Source organism: Macaca nemestrina, chromosome 6 (genome assembly GCF_043159975.1).
Source record: "Macaca nemestrina isolate mMacNem1 chromosome 6, mMacNem.hap1, whole genome shotgun sequence".
NCBI lineage: Eukaryota > Metazoa > Chordata > Mammalia > Primates > Cercopithecidae > Macaca > Macaca nemestrina.
This window is the reverse complement of record NC_092130.1, coordinates 68,935,564-68,955,807: the sequence shown is the minus strand read 5'-3', so window position 1 is coordinate 68,955,807 and position 20,244 is coordinate 68,935,564. Positions and strand designations below refer to the sequence as shown.

Below are 20,244 nucleotides of genomic sequence, written 5' to 3'. Positions count from 1 at the left end.
TTTGATTTATGTATACATTGTAGAAGGATTCAGTGGAGCTAACTGACATATTTATCACCTTATCAACTTATCATTGTGGTGAGGACATTAACAGTCTATTATTGTGGCAACTTTGGAATATATAACACATTATTAACATTACGCAGTACAATTATGAATCGTTAAAACTTATTCCTCCAGTCTAACTGAAACTTTGTGCCCTTTGATAAATATCTCCCCTTTTTCTATTTTCTCCCCTCCTTCTCAGCCTCTGGTAACCACCTTTCTACTTTGAGTTAAATTTGTAGCTAGTGTCAGGTAAGGGTCCAGCTTTTCTCTTGCATGTGGATATCGTTTTCCCAGCACCATTTGTTGAAAGACTGTCCTTTCTGCATCGAATGACCTTGGCACCCTGTCAAAAATCATTTGACCATATATGTGAGGGTGTTTTTCTGGGCCTTCTCTTCTACGTTATTGGTCTATATGTTTTACTTTATGCCAGTCCCACACTGTTTTCATTACTCTATCTTTGCAGTAAGTTTTAAAATTAGGAAGGGTGAGTCATCCAGCTTTGTTCTTTTTAGAGATTGTTATAGCTATTCAAGGTCCCTTGATACTCCATATGAATTTTAAGATGGATTATTCTATTTCTGTAAAAAGTGTTATTGGGATTTAATAGGGATTGCATTGAAGACCACTTTGTGTGATATAAAAATCTCAACAATATTAAGTCTTCCAATCAGTGGACATGGAGTATGTTTCCATTTATTTACCTCTTCTTTAATTTCTTTTAGCAGTATTTTGTAAATTTATTGTTTAACTCTTTCAGCTCTTTGGTTAATTTGTAAGTATTTTACTCCTTGTAGTCTTGTTGTAAATGGGACTGTTTTCATAGTTTTTCACTTTGTTCATTGTTAGTGTATAAAAATGCAATTAGTTTTTGTGTGTTGATTTGTATCCTGCTCCTTTGCTGAACTCATATATTATCTCTAACAATTGTTTGTGGAATCCTTAGCATTATCTACATATAGTAACATGATATCAGCTGTGAACAGAGATAAATTTTACTTCTTCCCTTCCAATTTGGATAATTGTTTTTCTCTGGCCTAATTGCTTTGACTAGGTTTTCCAGTACTATATCAAACAGAAATGGTGAAACTGAACATCCTTATTTTGTTTCTGATCTTAGAGGAAAAGCTTTCAGTCTTTCACCATTGAGTTTGATGTTTGCTGTGGGTTTTTCTTAACTGAATTTTATTATGTTGAGGTAGTTTTATTCTATTTTCAGTTTGTTGCATATTTATACCATGAAAATATGTTGAATTTCCTCAACCGCTTTTTTCTGCACCAGTTGAGAGGATCGTGCATTTTTTTTATTTTATTCTGTTAATATGATGTATTATATTGATCAGTTTTTTTCTATGTTGAACCATCCCTGCATTTTAGAAATAAACCCCACTTGGTCATGGTGTATAATTCTTTAAATATACTGCTAATTGTGGTTTGCTAGTATTATGTTCAGAATTTTTGCATTGGAGAATTTTATCCCTTTTGTTCATAAGAAATATTGATCTTTAGTTTTCTTTTCTCTCAGTGTCTTTGTCTTCATTATCAGGGTAATGCTGAATTCATAGAACAAATTAGGAAGTGTTCTCTCTTCTTCAATTTTTGGAAAAATTAGAGTAGTAGTGGTATCAGTTATTTAAATGTTTGGTAGAATTCACCCATGAAGCCGTCATATCCGGTGATTTTGTTTGTCAGGAGATTTTTGGTTACTGACTCAATCTCCTTACTTGCTATAGGTCTATTTAGATTTTCTATTTCTTCATGACTTGGTCTGAGTAGGTTTTATGTTTCTAGAAATTTGTTCCTTTCATCTAGGTTATCTAATTTGTTTGTGTAAAGTTGTTTATAGTACTTTCTTTTAAGCTTTTTTACTTTTGTAGAATCAGGAATAATGTTCCCAATGTTATTTCTGCTTTTAGTAAACTGAGTCATCTCTTTCTCTCTTAGTCAATCTAACTTAAAGTTTTTCAATTTCATTGATCTCTTCAAATAATCAACTTTTGGTTTCATTGATTTTTTTCTGTTGTTTTTCTATTCTCTATTTTGTTTATCTCTGATTTAATTTTTAGTTATTTTCTTCCTTCTGCTAGTTTTGGGTTTAGTTTATTCTTCTTTAGTTTATTACTTGTTGTAAGGTTAGGTTATTGATTTAAGATCTTTCTTGTTTTTTTTTTTTTTTTTGAGATGGAGTCTCGCTCTGTCACCCAGGCTGGAGTGCAGTGGCCGGATCTCAGCTTACTGCAAGCTCCGCCTTCCCGGGTTCACGCCATTCTCCTGCCTCAGTCTCCCGAGTAGCTGGGACTACAGGCGTCCGCCACCTCGCCCGGCTCATTTTTTGTATTTTTAGTAGAAACGGGGTTTCACTGTGTTAGCCAGGATGGTCTCGATCTCCTGACCTCGTGATCCGCCCGTCTCGGCCTCCCAAAGTGCTGGGATTACAGGCTTGAGCCACCGTGCCTGGCCTCTTTCTTGTTTTTTAATGTAAACATTTATAGCTATAAGTTTCCCCTTTAGCGTGACCTTCACTGTGCACTGTGTTCTGTAAGTTTTGGTATGTTGTGTTTTTATTTTTAGTTTCTCTAAGAATTTTACAATTTCCCATTTGTTTTCTTCTTTGATCCATTAGCTGTTCAACACTATCATTTAATTTCCACAAACTTGTAACTTTAAAAAAAAATTTTACTGGTGTTATTAATTTCTGACTTTAACCTATTGTGGTTGGAGAAGACGCTTTGTATGATACTTGCCTTTTTAAGCCTAATGAAACTTAATTTGTGGTAAAACATACAGTCTATCCTCTAAAATGTCCCATGTGTATTGGAGAAACATGTGTGCTGTTTTTGTTGGGTAGAATATTCTGTATATATCTGTTGTTGTGTTAAGTCTGCTATTTGCTTACTCGTCTTCTATCTGGTTGTTCTAGTCATTATTTAGAGTGGGGTAATAAAGTCTTCAGTTATTGTAGAACAGTCTGTTTCTGCCTTCAATTATGTCAATTTTTGCTTCCTATACTTTGATAGTTATTAGGTGCATAAATATTTATTGTTATATTTTCTTGCTGCATTAATATTTTTATGAATATATAATTTCCTTCTTTGTGTTTTGTAATCTTTTTTGGTTGAAAGTGTATTTTGTCTGATATTAGTATAGCCACTTCTGCTCTCTTTTGGTTACTATTTGCATAGAATATAATTTTCTATCCTTTCATGTTCAATCTATTTGTATCTTTGGATCTAAAGCAAGTCTCTTATAGACAGCACATAGTTGGATCACATGTTTTCATCCATACTTTTGTCTTTTTATTAGAAAGTTTAACACATTTACATTTAGAGTGATTACTGATAAGAAAAGACTTACTTTTTCTTTTTTTTTTTTTTTTTGAGACAGAGTCTCGCTCTGTCGCCCAGACTGGAGTGCAGTGGCCGGATCTTAGCTCACTGCAAGCTCCGCCTCCCAGGTTTACGCCATTCTCCTGCCTCAGCCTCCTGAGTAGCTGGGACTACAGGCACCCGCCACCTCGCCCGGCTAGTTTTTTCTATTTTTTTTTAGTAGAGATGGGGTTTCACCATGTTAGCCAGGATGGTCTCGATCTCCTGAACTCGTGATCCGCCCGTCTCGGCCTCCCAAAGTGCTGGGATAAAGACTTCTATTATTTCACTATTTTTAATTTTATATTTCATTATTTTTATTATTCTATATTTCACTATTTATTATTATATTATGGCGAAATGTTTAAATTTTTCTCATGTCTACATTCCCATACCATGGAGATTACATTTAACATCTTAAAGTGAATACGCTTTAATTTGAATTTATACCATTTTAACTTCAGTTACATACAAAAACTCTGCTTGTTTACAACTCTGTCCTCACCTCTTTAAATTGCTGACATCACAAAATTACATCTTTATACACTGTGTGCCCAAAAACATAAACTAATAATTTTTTAAAATGTATTAGTCTCTGAAATTGTGTAGAAAATAAAATGTGGAATTACAAACTGAAGTTACCATAATCCTTATTTTTAAACTGATTTTAATGGATTAGTCTCTTAAATCATGGTGTAAACAAAAAAGTGGAGCTACAAACTGTTGTTACAATACTAGTTTTTCTAATTGCTCACATATTTACTTTTACTGAGATATTTATTTCTTGACATGACTTTGCGTTACCATCCATTGTCCTTTTATTTTTTCCTGCAGGACTCCCTTGATCTTTTTATTTTTTTACAGAGAAGGTCTAGTGGTAAAAAATTCTCTCAGCTTTAGTTTATCTAGGAATGTCTTAATTTTTCCCTCACTTTTGGACAACAATTTTGCTGGGAATAGGATTCTTGGTAGACAGGTTAGTTTTTTTCTTTTAGCACTTTGACTATATGACCCACTATCTTCTGGCTTCCAGAGTTTCTGATGAGAAATTTTCTGAAAATCTTATTGATGATCCCCTGTATGTGATTAGCCACCTTTCTCTGTCATTTTCAAAATTCTCTCATTGTCCTTTGCAAGTTTGTTTATAATGTGTCTTGGTGTGAGTTTCTTTGAGTTCATCATTGAGCTTCTAGGATGTTTATATTAATGTCAACAAATTCAGGAAGTTATTAGCCATTGCTTTCTCAAATATTATTTCTGCCCCCTTCTCTCTCTCTTTTCTCCCTCTGGAATTCACACAATGTGTGTGTTAGTCTGTTTGATGGTGTCCCACAGATCCCTGAGGATTCTTCACTTTTCTTCAATCTTTTTTCTTTCTGTTCCTCAGGCTTGATAATTTCCATTGTCCTCTTCAAATTTATTGCTTCTTTTTTCTGTCTGATCAAATCTGCCTTTGAATCCCTCTAGCAAATTTTGCATTTTAGTATACTTTTCAGCTTCAAAATTTCTTTTTGGCTTCTTTCTAGGTTTTGTATATGTTTATCAATTATTTCCCTTTTGTTTATATTTCATTTCTTGACTTTCTCCACATCTCCCTTTGGTGCCTTGCTCATCTTCAAGACAATTGTTTTGAGGTCTTTATCTAGTAGATCTCTTTCAGGAACACCTTCTGTTGCTTATTATTTTTTCTCTTCGAATGGTCAATAGTTTCCTGTTTCTTTGTATGTTTTGTATTTTTGTTATTGTTGTTAAAAGCTGGACATTTGAATCTAATATGCTGGTAATTCTGAGAATCAGTTTTTCTCTTTCCCAGGTTTGTGTTATTGTTACTGCTTTTTAAAAATTATGGGCTGTCTCTGGGCTGAGGATCAGCCTGAAATGTAATTTTAAGGCCTTCTCATGTCTTTTCTGAGCTTTTCCCTGGGCATGTGAAGTCACTTTCTAATTTTTCCCATATATGCAGTTATTTTTGGATGTCCTATTCTTTAATGTCTGGCTCCCAAAAGGAAAAAAAGAGAAAAATAAAGAGGGGGAAGGGCATCAGCCTTTTAAATTCCATCTCTTTGTTCACCACTCTGTGATCAGAAGCAGCAATACGTGATGAAATATCCTGATATTTGAAGGACAGGGTCCTTTTATGCCCACCCTGGCTCCTGCTAACTCTTTACATGCTGCTCCAGGAACATAAAACAGCTTCTTGCCATGAGACTAAGAGGTGGGGGATGGACAGCTGCCAATGTGCTAAAAGCTGAAATTGACTGCAATTTTTTCATCCAAGCCCTCCCCTGGAAATTTCAAGCCTTCAATAGACTCCAGAGTTCCAAAATAGTTACATCAGACAGATTCTGCCAGTTTAATTGTTGTCTACAAGGGAAGATAGAATCCTTGTGCTTCCCCCTCTCCATCATCCCAGTATCCTCTTAAAATGAAATAATTTTTAATTCTAGAACTATTATATTATTAGAATATTAAGTGTAAATAACTAAGGAATTACATTCTGATAGAGAACAATACTAGATGAAGATTTCTGCTAATCTCTGTCCTCAGGTAAATTTTCATGAGCCTAGGCATTTGCTTTATATAATCAAGGAATGCTAGAAGAGTGGGATGGACAATGAGCAATATAAGAATTCAAAGACAAAACAAAACGTGGTTGGCTGGTATGGTCATAGATGGCTTCAAGAAGAGGTAGGACTTGATCTGTACTTCACAGGGTCATTAGACTTGAAAAAACAAAAACAAAACAAAACAGGTTAGAGGGGAAGTTTTTTCTGAGCAGAAGGCACAGTAGAACCATGAGGAAACTATAAGATGCTTTCTTTACTATTGAACAGATTGAACCATCACAGAGGCAATATTGGGCAAAACAAACAAATATTAACACAAAGCAAAACAAAGAAAAAACATTACTGCTTATTTACAGTCCTTAACTTCCCATATTAGGCTCAGAGGCATGAAAAGTTGAACTTATTTTGGGAGTACAAACTCAGGTATCTGAAGAAAGCTGCCTGAAAACCTGACAGTCTAAAAGGCATGCTTTAGCACTCACAACATTTACCTACATTGTCTTCATGTGGCCACACTTTCTCCTAATTTCCCTCAAAAAACTTTGTACACATAAGCCTAATTATATTTCTTCATTTATGTTTATTACTTCTATATGCCATCACTGTTAATAGATGACAAGCTGAATTTTGAATTTCACTTGTAAGCTTTGGATCTCAAAGATGGATTTCTCTCAAAGAGTCAAAAGTTTATTTGCCTACTGAAGTCAATTGTAGGTGCCTTCTCTGACACCTCTGCTTCCTGTAATCCTCAAGGTTTTGGTGATTTCAATATTGATTTACCAGTCAATAATTAGATTAAACAGGCCAGGTGCAGTGGCTCATGCCTGTAATCCCAGTACTTTGGGAGGCCGAGGTGGGAGGATTACAAGGTCAGGAGATCGAGACCATCCTGGCGAACATGGTGAAACCCTGTCTCTACTAAAAATACAAAAAAATTAGCCGGGCATGGTGACAGGCGCCTGTAGTCCCAGCTGCTCGGGAGGCTGAGGCGGGAGGATGGCGTGAACCCGGGAGGCGGAGCTTGCAGCGAGCTGAGATCGTGCCACTGCACTCCAGCCTGGGCGACAGAGCAAGACTCCGTCTCAAAAAACAAACAACAAGAACAACAACAACAACAATAATAATAGTAATAATAATAATGATTAAACATTGCAATAGTCTAATTATTGATGGAGAGTTTGGACCTTTTAAATAATGACTCTGCCTGTCTGATATAACTTGATTACACACCTGTTTCTGAAGAACTGCTTACTAAAGCTTTCCCAGGCAAAGTCATAATAAGGATGAGACTGTGAAATTAGTTCATCTCCAATCAGAACTGCCCTGGAGAAGAGTCTGCAGATGTATGTGTGGTGTGTATGTGGTTGGAGGTAGGCATCCTGGAAAGATGCCAACAGAGGCTTGCATGGGACAGTCAGGAGGAAGAATGTTAATTAAAAGTCCATTTAAGTAGGCTCTAAAAAATAATAATAAGTTGATTAGCTAGTGGGACTGAGTGGAACAGGATCCAAAGCATCAAAGTGAGTGTCACAAACAGGATGATTGGAAACAAAGCCAAGTCAGGAAGCTCCCTGGGAAGTCTAAGACAATGTTCTGGCAACATCTGATGTATAGGTTGATGAACCCAGCAGAACAGGTACAGAACCTTTTCTAAACAGTACTGGAGCCTGGGTGAATCCATATGATTTGATAGGAAGGGAACAATATTGATGAGCCCAGCTGAACAAAGCCCTTGTTCTGACAGTACCCAAGTCTTGGTGGATTCATACAATTTGATGGGAAGGGAGCAGTATTGACAGATGATTTTGCAAGCATTAGTTTTGGAGCATTGTTTTCAGAGTCTGTCAAATGAGATATTTGTACTGATGATTTGTCACGTCTGCATGAATGATTACATTCTCTGACACCATCTGCATGTAGCACCCGAAGCTCTGAGCTCATGCTTCTCCTGGAGCCAGCTAGTTCTTCCTCAGCCTTTGCAAATCTATTCCTGGTAAACATGCTGAAAATCAACACTGAGCCACCCCAGGTAACATCTGAGGAAAGCAAATAGCTAGGGCAGAGCTCCATAACACCCACCCTTCCTCAGCAGTGGAAGGCACCTCAGTTAGCACTTTCTGCAGGAAGGAAATGTATGTGGAGAGTTCCTTTCCATATGTCCTAAGATCAAACCCTGGAATCTGAGAAAATCCTTATGATGTGAATGTGTCATCCTATAAAATTAAGTATACCAATCAGGCTGCAAGAAAGTGAGTAGAGTGCATGCCAAGTTTGTCTGTGGTAGCATAAATGCGTCTTAGCTGTTTCCTGAAGATAGGAGCTGGAACTCTCCTGGGGAAAGCTGACTGAGCGCACACATTTCACCCTTGGCCTACTTTGTTTATCTTGAGACCACTGAAGCATTCAGTCTAGACCGTACAGTGTTTTCAGTGTGTCCTGTTACTTCTTTCCCAAGCATCTGGTTTTTCTCAGGCCCCATGTGACTCACCTCACATGGCCTTATGCTGGGATCCAAGAACTCCTGCGAATGTCCTATCCTGTGCTTGGGTCACTGAAGACATCTGTTAAAGCCTGGGGCCTGTCCTTTGAGGTGACTTCTCAAGTAATATGAACTTGAATTTTCTTTCTGGACAGGGAATTTAAAGTCTTTGAATATGACTTTATACTGGATTTCAGAATTCAGTGAAGGGAATGGCCATGGAGCTCTTGCCTTTGGAACTCCTACTACAGGTCTGCCATTCTGCGAACTTCTTGTGGTAGAAGCATTAAAATCCTTCAGGAGACTTCAGCCACCACACTTATTCATTTTTATATCATTCTTCCCATTACATCATGGTTCTCACTATTTTTTTTTTACTTCTACAGTGTGTAAACCCACCAGTCAACAAGTATGTATTGAGTACGCGCAATATAATTGTGTTAAGCCAACTGCTTTACAAAGGCAGAAGCAGACCTCTGATCTCCAGAAATTTAGACCTGACAAAAGATGATAAAATAATTCATACAAAGGAACATCTACTAAGGCAAGGTGGTGTGTCATGAAGGCCTAAACTGTGGATGGCAGACAACAAGTTTTGTGGAAGTAGAACCTAAAAAGAGAGCAATGGTGTCTATAAGAATTTTAATGCTTCCGAATAGAAATTGATTTGTGCTAGGCTTTGTAAGATAGGTAGAAATTGAATTGTGGGTGGATAATGAGGGTTTTATAGACAAAATAAATTATCTGAATTCATTCAGATATGTAGAAATAACGTACTTAGTGATGTATAAGACACCAGTCCAGATTCAGTTTTATATGGTTTTATTTCCCACAGTATAGTTAGGAATAAAATTGGGGAGATCAAGGCTTTACAGATTTGAGAAGCCTTGAAAACCCTACAAGATTATCTAGAATGGATTTCATAAGAAACACAAAAAAAGCATCAAATAATATTTCTGCTGCATAGAGCAGCATAGGAAGGTAAAACTGGCATCTGTGCCCAGGAAGGACCTAATTGCAGGGAGTGAGAGACCAGCCAGGAACCATAGTCTCAACAATACGGGCAAAGGCAAGTGAGTCCAGGAGATAGTAGAGGCAGGGACAGAGAGGAAAAGACAGACATGTGAGACATCAGAGCAGAAAAGCCTCAGGACTGCATGCATGCAATGGAGAGAAAGGAATTAAAGAGAGAGAGACAATAGGATAGTGTTCTGAAAGACTCTAGATCAAATTTCTCTGGATGGATCTAAATTTCTCTGGCCATATAGACCATACAAAGGACATCCACTTTCCACTCAGCTTGCTTCGTTCATCCAAGTGATGTGTCCTAAAACAGCAGTTGGTAAACGTTTTTTTGTTGTTGTTGTTGTTTTCCTGTGAACAACTGGTGAATAAACCCTTTAGTTTTTTTTGTGCCATACAGTCTCTGTCACAGATCCTCCACACAGCTGCTATAGTGCTAAAGCATCTGCTACAATGTGAGTGTATCCCCCAAATTTCATGTGTTGGAAACAATCCCCAAATTCATGCTGACAGTATTAGGAGGTAGGGCCTTTGTGGGGTAGTTATGATTAAATAAAGTCACAGGGTGGAACCTGCATGTTGGGACTGGTGGCTCTATAAGAAGAGGAAGAGAGACTTGGGCTGGCATGCTCTTGCCCTCTCACCATGTTATGACATAGCAAGAAGGCTCTCATCAGAAGTGGCCCCTTGACTGTGGATTTACCAGCCTCCAGTACTATGTCCCAATAAACCTCTATTCTTCATAAATTACCCAGTCTGTAATACTCAGCTATAGCAACAGAAAGTGATTAAGACAGCATCCTTAATAATACATAAACAAATGAGCTTGGCTGTGTTCCAGTAAAACTTTATTTACAAAAACAGGTTGAGGGCTCATTTGGCTCACAGGATATAGTTTGCTAAACTTTGCCCTATAACATTTGAAGTTGCAATCCTTGGCCTTTGAGGCCCAAAGGTCTTACCCTGGGTCTTCATTCTGATCCTGTCTACCATTTCCTACTACTTACTCTTGATTCCAGCCACAGCACACTACCTGCTTTTCTCAAAAGGTACCATAGGTTTTTATATCCAGAGAGGTATGCTCCCATCCTCCCATGCTTGTTACCCCTCATTGACTATTTCTCATTATTTGAGAATGAGTTCAGAAGTTACCTCATTAGGGAACATTTTCTAAATCCCCCAACTCCCCCCACAACAGCAGATGAATACTCTGTTACCTTTTTCCATAGCACTTTAAAATATCTCTACTTTAACCCTTATCATAGCATATTTCTATAATTTTTGAAAGAACTTTGTCTTCGTTTTCTTTGTATTTCACACCCACCCCACACCCAAACCAAATATCTAAAACAATTCCCAGAATAAATACAGTAGGTGTTTAAGAAATGTTTATGCCGTGAGTGTATATAGTTTTAAAGGGAATTTGGGTTTCTGATCAAGGGAGACTGCATTTTTGCCAAGCCCTAAATAATTGTTTTATAAGATAGTTAATAAAAAGTACAAACAAAAAAACTCCTTTATTTTCTTTTTGAAAATTCAAAAATGTTAAGTGAATTAGTAGATACTTTGTTATCAATGGATTCTATTACTTAAAGGCTGATATTTCTTTTCTTAAATTGTTTCAAAAGTCAAAATTATATAAATAATCTTGCCATTTTCTCACAATGTTAGAAGAGGAGTATAAAAATATATTTGTCCATGATCGAGATCTATGAACATAACCTGGTCCCAGGCTTCGTGAGAATGAGATGACTTTTCCTTCTATAACTATGATGATTGAGATAACAGTCAATTACAACATTCTCTTCTCCCTTGAAGCTCTGATATTTGGGTGTTTTGTTTTTTTCTTTTTAATTGAGATGTTATTGGTTGTGTTGATGATCAGTACACAGACATTTCCATTTGTACACAATTCTTAGCATACATACCAAAAATCTAAAAAGCCATGAAATGTATTTTTTTACAGTCATTCCAGTGGTTTTCTAGCTTAAAATTTGGAGGTAAATTTTCCTTAAGAGGCTATCAAGTACCAGTATCTTCAAATGTTGATAAGCTGTTTCATACATCCCACCAATTAACAATTTAATAGCATATATACTACAATACTCAAATTTTCAATCTTAAACAGTACATTAACAAAGTTATTAGGAAAATGGGACTACCACGACCGAAGATATAACAGAGTGCACACAATTCTGACAGGGAGAGCCATGATCAGGGAGTGGTTTTCTTTAGGAAACAAATCTAAAAAACAATGAGAAAACAGAATTAATTTAAAATGCTCAAGACATTAAATGCAGGACCATGACTCCATATTGCCATTCAGCATGTTTAGTATTAGAGGATATAAGAACTAACTCCTACAAAGAACTCAAACAAATTTACAAGAAAAAAACAAACAACCCCATCAAAAAGTGGGCAAAGGATATGAACAGACATTTCTCAAAAGAAGACATTCATACAGCCAACAGACACATGAAAAAATGCTCATCATCACTGGCCATCAGAGAAATGCAAATCAAAACCACAATGAGATACCATCTCACACCAGTTAGAATGGCAATCATTAAAAAGTCAGGAAACAACAGGTGCTGGAGAGGATGTGGAGAAATAGGAACACTTTTACACTGTTGGTGGGATTGTAAACTAGTTCTACCATTATGGAAAACAGTATGGCGATTCCTCAAGGATCTAGAACTAGATGTACCATATGACCCAGCCATCCCATTACTGGGGATATATCCAAAGGATTATAAATCATCCTGCTATAAAGACACATGCACACGTATGTTCATTGCGGCACTACTCACAATAGCAAAGACTTGGAATCAACCCAAATGTCCATCAGTGACAGACTGGATTAAGAAAATGTGGCACATATACACCATGGAATACTATGCAGCCATTAAAAAGGATGAGTTTGTGTCCTTTGTAGGGACATGGATGGAGCTGGAAACCATCATTCTTAGCAAACTATCACAAGAACAGAAAACCAAACACCGCATGTTCTCACTCATAGGTGGGAACTGAACAATGAGATCACTTGGACTTGGGAAGGGGGACATAACACACCGGGGCCTATCATGGGGAGTGGGGAGAGGGGAGGGATTGCAGTGGGAGTTATACCTGATGTAAATGACGAGTTGTTGGGTGCTGACGAGTTGAAGGGTGCAGCACAGCAACATGGCACAAGTATACATATGTAACAAACCTGCACGTTATGCACATGTACCCTAGAACTTAAAGTATAATAATAATAATTAAAAAAATATATATATTAAAAAAAAAAAAAGAACTAACTCCCTATCTATGGAATGTTAAGCTAACACCCAAGACAGTCAAAGCCTCCCATAATTCAATATCCCACACTATTTTCTGGTTGTACCAAAAAATAAACAACCAGCTAATGTTTTCACCTCTTAAAAAAGCATTTACACTTAAAAAAAATGAGATGAGGTGGGACTTCCTCTTTCTTAGAAAAAGTTCCTGAGCTACTAAAGAAATTTGCATTTATAAAATAGTTGATAAAAATAGTACTCTGGATTGTATAAGGGAGAAAGGGACCACTGATAAGGTGGGGTATATGATATTAATCAGAATTAGCTTCTTTCTCTCTGGCTTCATCAGAGGCTGGACTTTCTTCAGTTTTAGTTTCTCCATTTTGTGCAGGTAAATCTTCTTTAGTTTCTTGGCTAACCACTTTGGCCCATTAACCCTTTGCTCCCATGCCCAAAAGGAAGGTCAGCTCAGTAGAAGCGGTGGTGAAGGAAGGGCCCAAGAGGAGATCAGTGAGTTTGTCAGCTAAACCTGCTCCTGCAAAAGTAGAAATGAAGCCAAAAAAGTTAGCAGGAAAGGATACATTTTCAGACAAAAAAGTAGCATTATAGCAAATTATTCAAGTGTAATTTTATAAAAATTATTCCAGTGCAATTGTGTAAAAATCCTCTTGACACAGAACAAGATAGAAAGACTTCAGACTATCTTATGTTTCCACTGAACCCACCCATGTCATAACAAAACATATACATTTCTTGGAAATGAGAAGGTTCTAATATTGTGTTACCACATTATTCAGTGACAGTTTATTGTCCATTCCAGTTGAAGAAAGAAATAAAATGTGGTAAATATCTAAGAAAGCTTGGACAGAAGAGCCAGATTAGTCCAGGGACCCCAGCAAATTCCACACCTTATTTCTTATTGACTAGTGTCCAGTGAACTCAGTAGTCTTTAAATCACAGAAAATTTTTGGATTTCAGCCATTTTCCAAGAAAAAGCAAAGTAAAGGCTGTGGGAGCCAACTGACTTGGCCAAAGCATAAAGCTTGTAAATGTCAATTAGCCCACAAGAACAAGAATTCTGTGCCACCAAGAATGGGTATGTCAACTTTAGCAGCACAGATAACACTTCCAACAAGTTTAAACAGGTTGTAAGTTTGTGTAGCATATTTGTCTTGTTTAGGGGATCATTTAATTTCAAACCACCTTGCCTCACCATCTTATACTATTTTTTTTATATGCTATATGTTAAGAAAGTTTGATTTCTGTTTGCTACAGATTCAGATAATCTGTTAGTCCCTATTAATCTCTACCTTTTGGGTCCAAGGATGATATTCCTGGTTTTCATAAACTCCAGCCAAAACACTATATGCTTCTTCAACGTCACAACACTTTCTTTCAGTCAACAATTGTATATTATTATGCTTGATATTGTCTATTTGTGATCAGATCCATTTCTACCCCTGGATTTGCCCAGACCCTGATATACTACTTTCTTATAATATTTATTCTTTCTGCGTTATGAATGGTCAAGGCAGATAAGGTCCAACTAAAAAGTATTCATATATTCAATATATATTCATCTTGGGTTTCAGAAGGTTTTTGTATCCCTCTCTTAATTGTTCTGCTTCAAATGAAAATCCAATAAACAGCCAATAACTGACATCCAAAGGAAATGTACCAGCAGCCTCAGGAGATCCTGAGGCCAGAAATAGGCTGGTCTTGTTGACCCTTTATGGGACCTACTAAGGGGTTCATGCCACCTCACTATCGAAGACAGATACCAAGAAAGATAGCCATGATGGGAACCATGGGAACATTCAGAACCAGAAATGCTCCATATGAGTAGTGATATGCTTAATCTGAACTACAAGGGATGGCCCAGTTGGTCACAAGAAAGTTGACAGACTGTAGAGCATGCCTAAACTTACAGACTAGGACAGTCTGCCCTTATAACAAAATCTCTGCTTTACCTAAATGCTCTCAGTTTAGGCATGCTCTCACTCTCAAGAGCTTACAGATGAACAAAGAGGACAGACAACAATTCAGAAAATGTACTTGTTTTGATAGGGATATACATAGAATGCAATGGAAATGTTGCAGTGGGGGCTATCCCAGAATATGGATGGATAGTGTGTGTGTGTTGTGGGGGGCGGCTGGACTACATCATAGGAAACTTCTTGCAGGTAATGACCTCTAACCTGGAGACTGAAGGATGATTAAGAATTAGCAGAGAAGTATTAAGGTACAGGCTAAGCTGCTCTGCAGTGCCTCAACAAGTTACAAATTTATCTCTTTATTACGTAAAAATTCCAAATGGGAAGGTTGTGCAAGGATGTAGGAAGCTCTACATCATTAAATCATTTAGGAACCCTAGTTCCTACTGTTAAGACCATGAAGGGTCTGAGATTTTATCCTACTTGTGAGATAATGATTTAACATATCATAGTTTCATGAATGGAAGCAGATATGAGATTCCTGGGTCAGAGCAACAACAGACTGTATTAGTCAAGGCAATAGTGGGAGCCAGTATATCAGCATTTGTTCCAGTTACCTGAGGCTCAAATTTCACAGGGCACACCAAGAGGAGCAGGAGACACCTGTACTGGCAGTGGTTTACTTTATAAGAGAGGAACCCTAAACTTAGAAAATGAAATCTTTCATAATCAGTGTAAGTCTTCCTGACTTTTGCCCCAGAGGAAGACACTGTTTTCACTATTCTGAGTAGTTAACACATTCTCCCAGTGCTCTGGAAGAGGACACTATGTCTATCTTCCAAGGCCGTTTGCTATACCACAGGCCTTGAAAAGAAAAGAAGAAAACAGAATAATTCAGAACCCCTGCTCATAAGCTGGGCAGAAAAGTAAGACCCACAGAGAATTGTCTTTCAATGCCTTCTATCTCTGTCCTCTAGGGCAAGGATTGCCAAACTATGGCTTGCAAGAAAAATCTGGCCTGTGTCCTGTGTCTGTAAGTAAAATTTTATTGGAACACAGCCACGCACATTCATTTATGTACTCTCTATGGCTGCTTTAGTGGCATAAATGAGTAGTTGCAACAGAGATTGTATGGCCTCTTTACAGAAAAAATTAGCCAACCTCTGCTCTAGGGTATGGCCCTCTTCCATCTGATTAAAGCTGGCTGATGGGTACCATATCCATAATCCAGTGTACAGGAAGAAGGAAAGAGGAAGGAGAGGCAAACAATTTCCTATTTAAAGCATCTGACCCAGAAGTTGACTTCTGTTTCACTTCTTACTGACCAGAACTTAGTCACATGTTTTGTCAGGAGTCCCCAGAGTTTTCCCAGTTTCAATGATTCATTAGAGGAACTCACAGGACTTACCATAGAGTTGTACTCATGGCCAACATTTATTGCTACAAAGGATACAAAGGAAAATAAGCAAAAGGAAAAGGCACCTGGAGCAAAGTCCAGGGGAAACCAGCTGCAAACTCCTGAGAGTGCTTTCCCAATGGAGTCACCCAGGATGTGCTTTATTCCTTCTGCAACAAATTGTGACAAATATAAAATGCTGTCTACCAGGAGAGTTCATTAGAGATGCAGTACGAGGGTTTTAATTGGAATTGGTCATGTAGGCCTTCTCTGCCTGAGCTTATCCCCAGATTCCAGACTTTCACAGGAAAGAAGATATTCAGCATTAGCTGTATTTTTTGTACAGTTTAGGTACACTGAGCCACTTATATTGGGGACTGGTGAGAACTGTCCTGAAATCCAGGTTCCTAGATGCAAGCCAGAGGTCACCCTTCCAAGCAGGACTTATTAAGGAGAGCAGACTCAGCCTGCTATGTGAACTCTTCATGGCACACATGCCTACACTCAGCTCCAATGGAGGGTGAAGACTGCAGTCTAATGAAGGGACTGTGTGTCCAACTAAAACTTGGGAGCTTTGATTGTTAAAAGCAAGATGATGAATGAATACTGTCTCTGCTGCAAAGGGAAGAAAAGGTACCAGGGCAGAGTTTCTCAACCCCATCACGACTGACATTTTGGGTTGCACAGTTCTTTGTTGCTGGGGGCTGCCCTGTGCTGTCAGTAGAACCCTTCTCAGTCCTGACAATCAAAAATGTCTTCAGATATTGCCAGATGTGCTATATGGGGCACAATTGTTCCAAGTGAGATCTAAGCCAGTGTGTGAAGTCCGGAGAGATCAGGCCTTGCTCATGAAACCTCAAGTAGTTCATTATACTCTGAATGGAAGATGCGAGATGGACAGTGGCAAGACGTAAGGCTGAAGCTGCAAGCTGGGGCCAGCTTTCAAAGCAGTTGTATGCCATAATAGGAGTTTGGAGTTTAAGAAATCGATTAAAGATTTGAGAGCTATCAGAAGATGTTTAAACCAAGGATCATCTTTGATTTTCAAAAAACCAATTTGACCTACACATGAAGAATTAATTGAAAGATAAACAGGAGTCAGGGAGACTAATTAGAGGAATGTTTTGCTTACTCAGGTATGAAATTTTGAGGAACAAAATGAAGACATTAGCAGTTGAGAAGAAAAGATAGGTTTGAAATATAAATAGAAGGAAGACTTGGTAACTGATTAGAGATGGTAGAATTTCACCTTGGGCATCTGGGTAAACAGGTTACCATTCAGTGAGATAACAAAGAAAAGGAGAACAAAGTAAGTGGAAGAGTGATCAGATCTGTCTTTGACTTGCTGTTAGACGTGATCGTGGGACTTTCAACAGGGACTGATGACATGTGATGAATTATCTGATATTTAGACACTTGGTACAATGTGGGCAGTAAGATCTGAAACCCTCACACACAACCAACTATGACCAATGTTTCTTTCCTACTCAAATTTTAAAACCTGATGCCTTACTTTTAATAGTATATAAAACTACTGTTCCACCAACCTTTTCGGATGAGGAGAATGACTCCTTCATTCAAATTTTATTCAGATGGATTTTTAAATATTGCAATTTGCTAGCTATTCAAACATACTCATTTTTGCCTGGACTAGGTGTCATTTCTTGTGCATGATGAATGTTTTGGCTTTAGTAGCTGTTTTCTGCTTTGAGAACATATAATCTACTGGCATTCAGTGCTCTCAAGTAGAGATAATCCTTGCAGGGACTGAAGTACAAAAAATTTAAGCACAGTTATAGACACTACTATTTGGAGGTTAAAACAATTTAACCAGATGGCATTTCATACTGGTGACTATGCTTGAAAGACTTCCTCATCTTCAGTAGAAGGTATGCTGTGTCTGGCAGAGTTGCTAAATTTGCATTTTCTCAGGCAAGATATGCATCATGTAATTGAGAAATTTTTTGGAGATTAGTTACTTTCATTACAAGTCAAGGCACAAAATGCTAAACCTTAGAGCACTGATTCTGAGCCCTTGCATACCTCAACCGATAATAATAAGAGAAAGTTCCTGTATACATTCCTTGCGGAGTGTGATTTGAGAAAAAGCAGAGGGATGAAATTCAGGTTCTAGTCTTTAATGACTTGAACACAGATGTTGCTGTTGACAGGCGGAGATATGTTGAGTGTTGTTTCTCCATTTGCTTAGCAAGATTTGACATGTGGTGAGCCAGAATAGAAATCTGAAGAGTTGAATCAAGATGTGTTGAGAGAACTTTGGGTGTAAGAAGTGATAAAAGAAGCAGGTCTGAATATACAACATTAGGTGGCAGATGGAAACTTTTTAAAAAAAAATCTTTCCAGGATTGCCTGCTTGGATAAGCTGATTGGTAAATTTAGTTGTCCTTAGCAAAGAATTTTTAAAATACAGAGGATATACAGCCAGTATATCATCACTCTAAACAAACAGTGTTCATTGTTCATCTATGTGCCTTTGTTCACATTATGAGTGCTTACAGATGGCTCTGGAAGCCTGAACCGGAGGAAACAAAATAAGGTGATGGGGTTGGGGTGGGTGGGTTGTGCACTGGGTCCCAAACTGCCAATCTTCCAGGTCTTCATGACTCATAGTCACTGGTTTCTAATGCTGGAAAAGGCCAGGCCATGTACCACAGATCTGTTAACAAGAAGGATGAACAGATGCCATTAAGACAGAGGACATTAATATTTATAAATCTCTTCTTTGATAAAAGAAAATAGTCATCCTTCAAAATATCTGTTGAGTGATAATACAGACCTGGCTCCATTCCAAGCACTAGATCTTTGTTCCTAATATTGCCACATCTTAAGCATGAGCCAGTTGGATATTCTGTACTGCCCATAAGAGCCAGGATTTAATTTATTGCTGCAAAATACTCTTCTCTCACCAACCGTCCTTGCTAAATTGTGAACTTTTATTCATTATTTTTAAATCGTCTACCACATCTTTTTCTCCTTTGTGACTGTGCAGACCTGTTTTATTTTTGCAACTAAGATAGGTAGACTAGATGAGCTTCATTGCCAGGAGCAATCACCTCCCATTTAATGCAATGAGGTTGCCTTCAGGCCAGTCTTCTCAAAGACAGTGCTATGGACTTCATGCCTATTAAAATTCATATCCCATATTTTCATATCCCACTTTCAAATTAGCCTGTTAGTTGACATTTTTAAAAAATCTTATAGAGTCACTAAGCTATGAATGACTGATACCCATGAGGAGGGTTATTCCTTTCTGAGTATTTTTTCCTTCATTTATTCATTCTATAAATATTTATTTATCATTATGCTAGGCATTGGAAATGGATTTTGCCACTCAGGGTCCTGAAAGGAGAAGCTGGCACACTTAAGCTGTGTGATTTCAGGAAGATATCATAAAGTGACTATTTACAAATTGTGAGTAGGTTGGAGTTAAATCATGAAGAAAGAACAGCGTTACTTCCTGGGGCTATTATCAGCAGGGGTGGTGAAGTCATTGCCACCACTAAAGAAGAGGTGAGAGGAGGAAGACTGAGTCAGAGAGAGCTGTGTGGAGAGGGCTAACTGACAAGAAGCTGTGACCTTCAGTTCAAAGAAGCTGTCAGTTCTCGATGGCCTTGCAAGATGGGCTTTGGGCAGAAATAAACATCTTGACCTCATTCTTTTCACATTATTCCATCTCCCCTGGCACCTTCTATTAATCAAACTCACAGAATATTGCTGATATTGTCAATGCAGATCAACTTTTTTTTAGGACATAGCAGTGTGAGAATGCAGGGAAATAGGTCTGCAGAGGCAAAAAAAAAAAAAAAAAAAAAAAAAGGTATGTAACACAGATAAATAAGACAGTTCCTTCTCAGGAGCCTAGGTCAGTGCCTTCACATTCCACTCTTCAGCAGACACAGGAGTGCCATGAAGGTCTTGGGAAAACATAATCTTTAGCCCTACATCCCAGCAGTTCTGACTCAGTAGATCTAAAGTAGGAGTAGAGAGTCAGCATTTCTACCATTTTTGCCTCTGCTGCTCTTCTATAGGTCACATTTTTGGGTAGCACTGGTCTGACATTTTGAGACAGGGCAACACCAAACCCTAAGGAATGGATATCTAACAGTGGAATATCCACTCTGTTAGACTAGTTT

At 37.8% G+C, this 20,244-nt stretch overlaps 1 long non-coding RNA gene across 1 annotated transcript in view; it reads right to left on the bottom strand.

Moving 5' to 3' along the window:
- Positions 1-7,166: 7,166 nt before the first annotated feature.
- The window catches only part of LOC139363802 (uncharacterized), a 99,725-nt gene continuing 86,647 nt past the window's right edge, over positions 7,167-20,244 (bottom strand). The window contains exon 3 of the long non-coding RNA XR_011624796.1: positions 7,167-13,295. This is a non-coding gene — a long non-coding RNA (uncharacterized lncRNA). The remainder of the gene's footprint in view (positions 13,296-20,244) is intronic.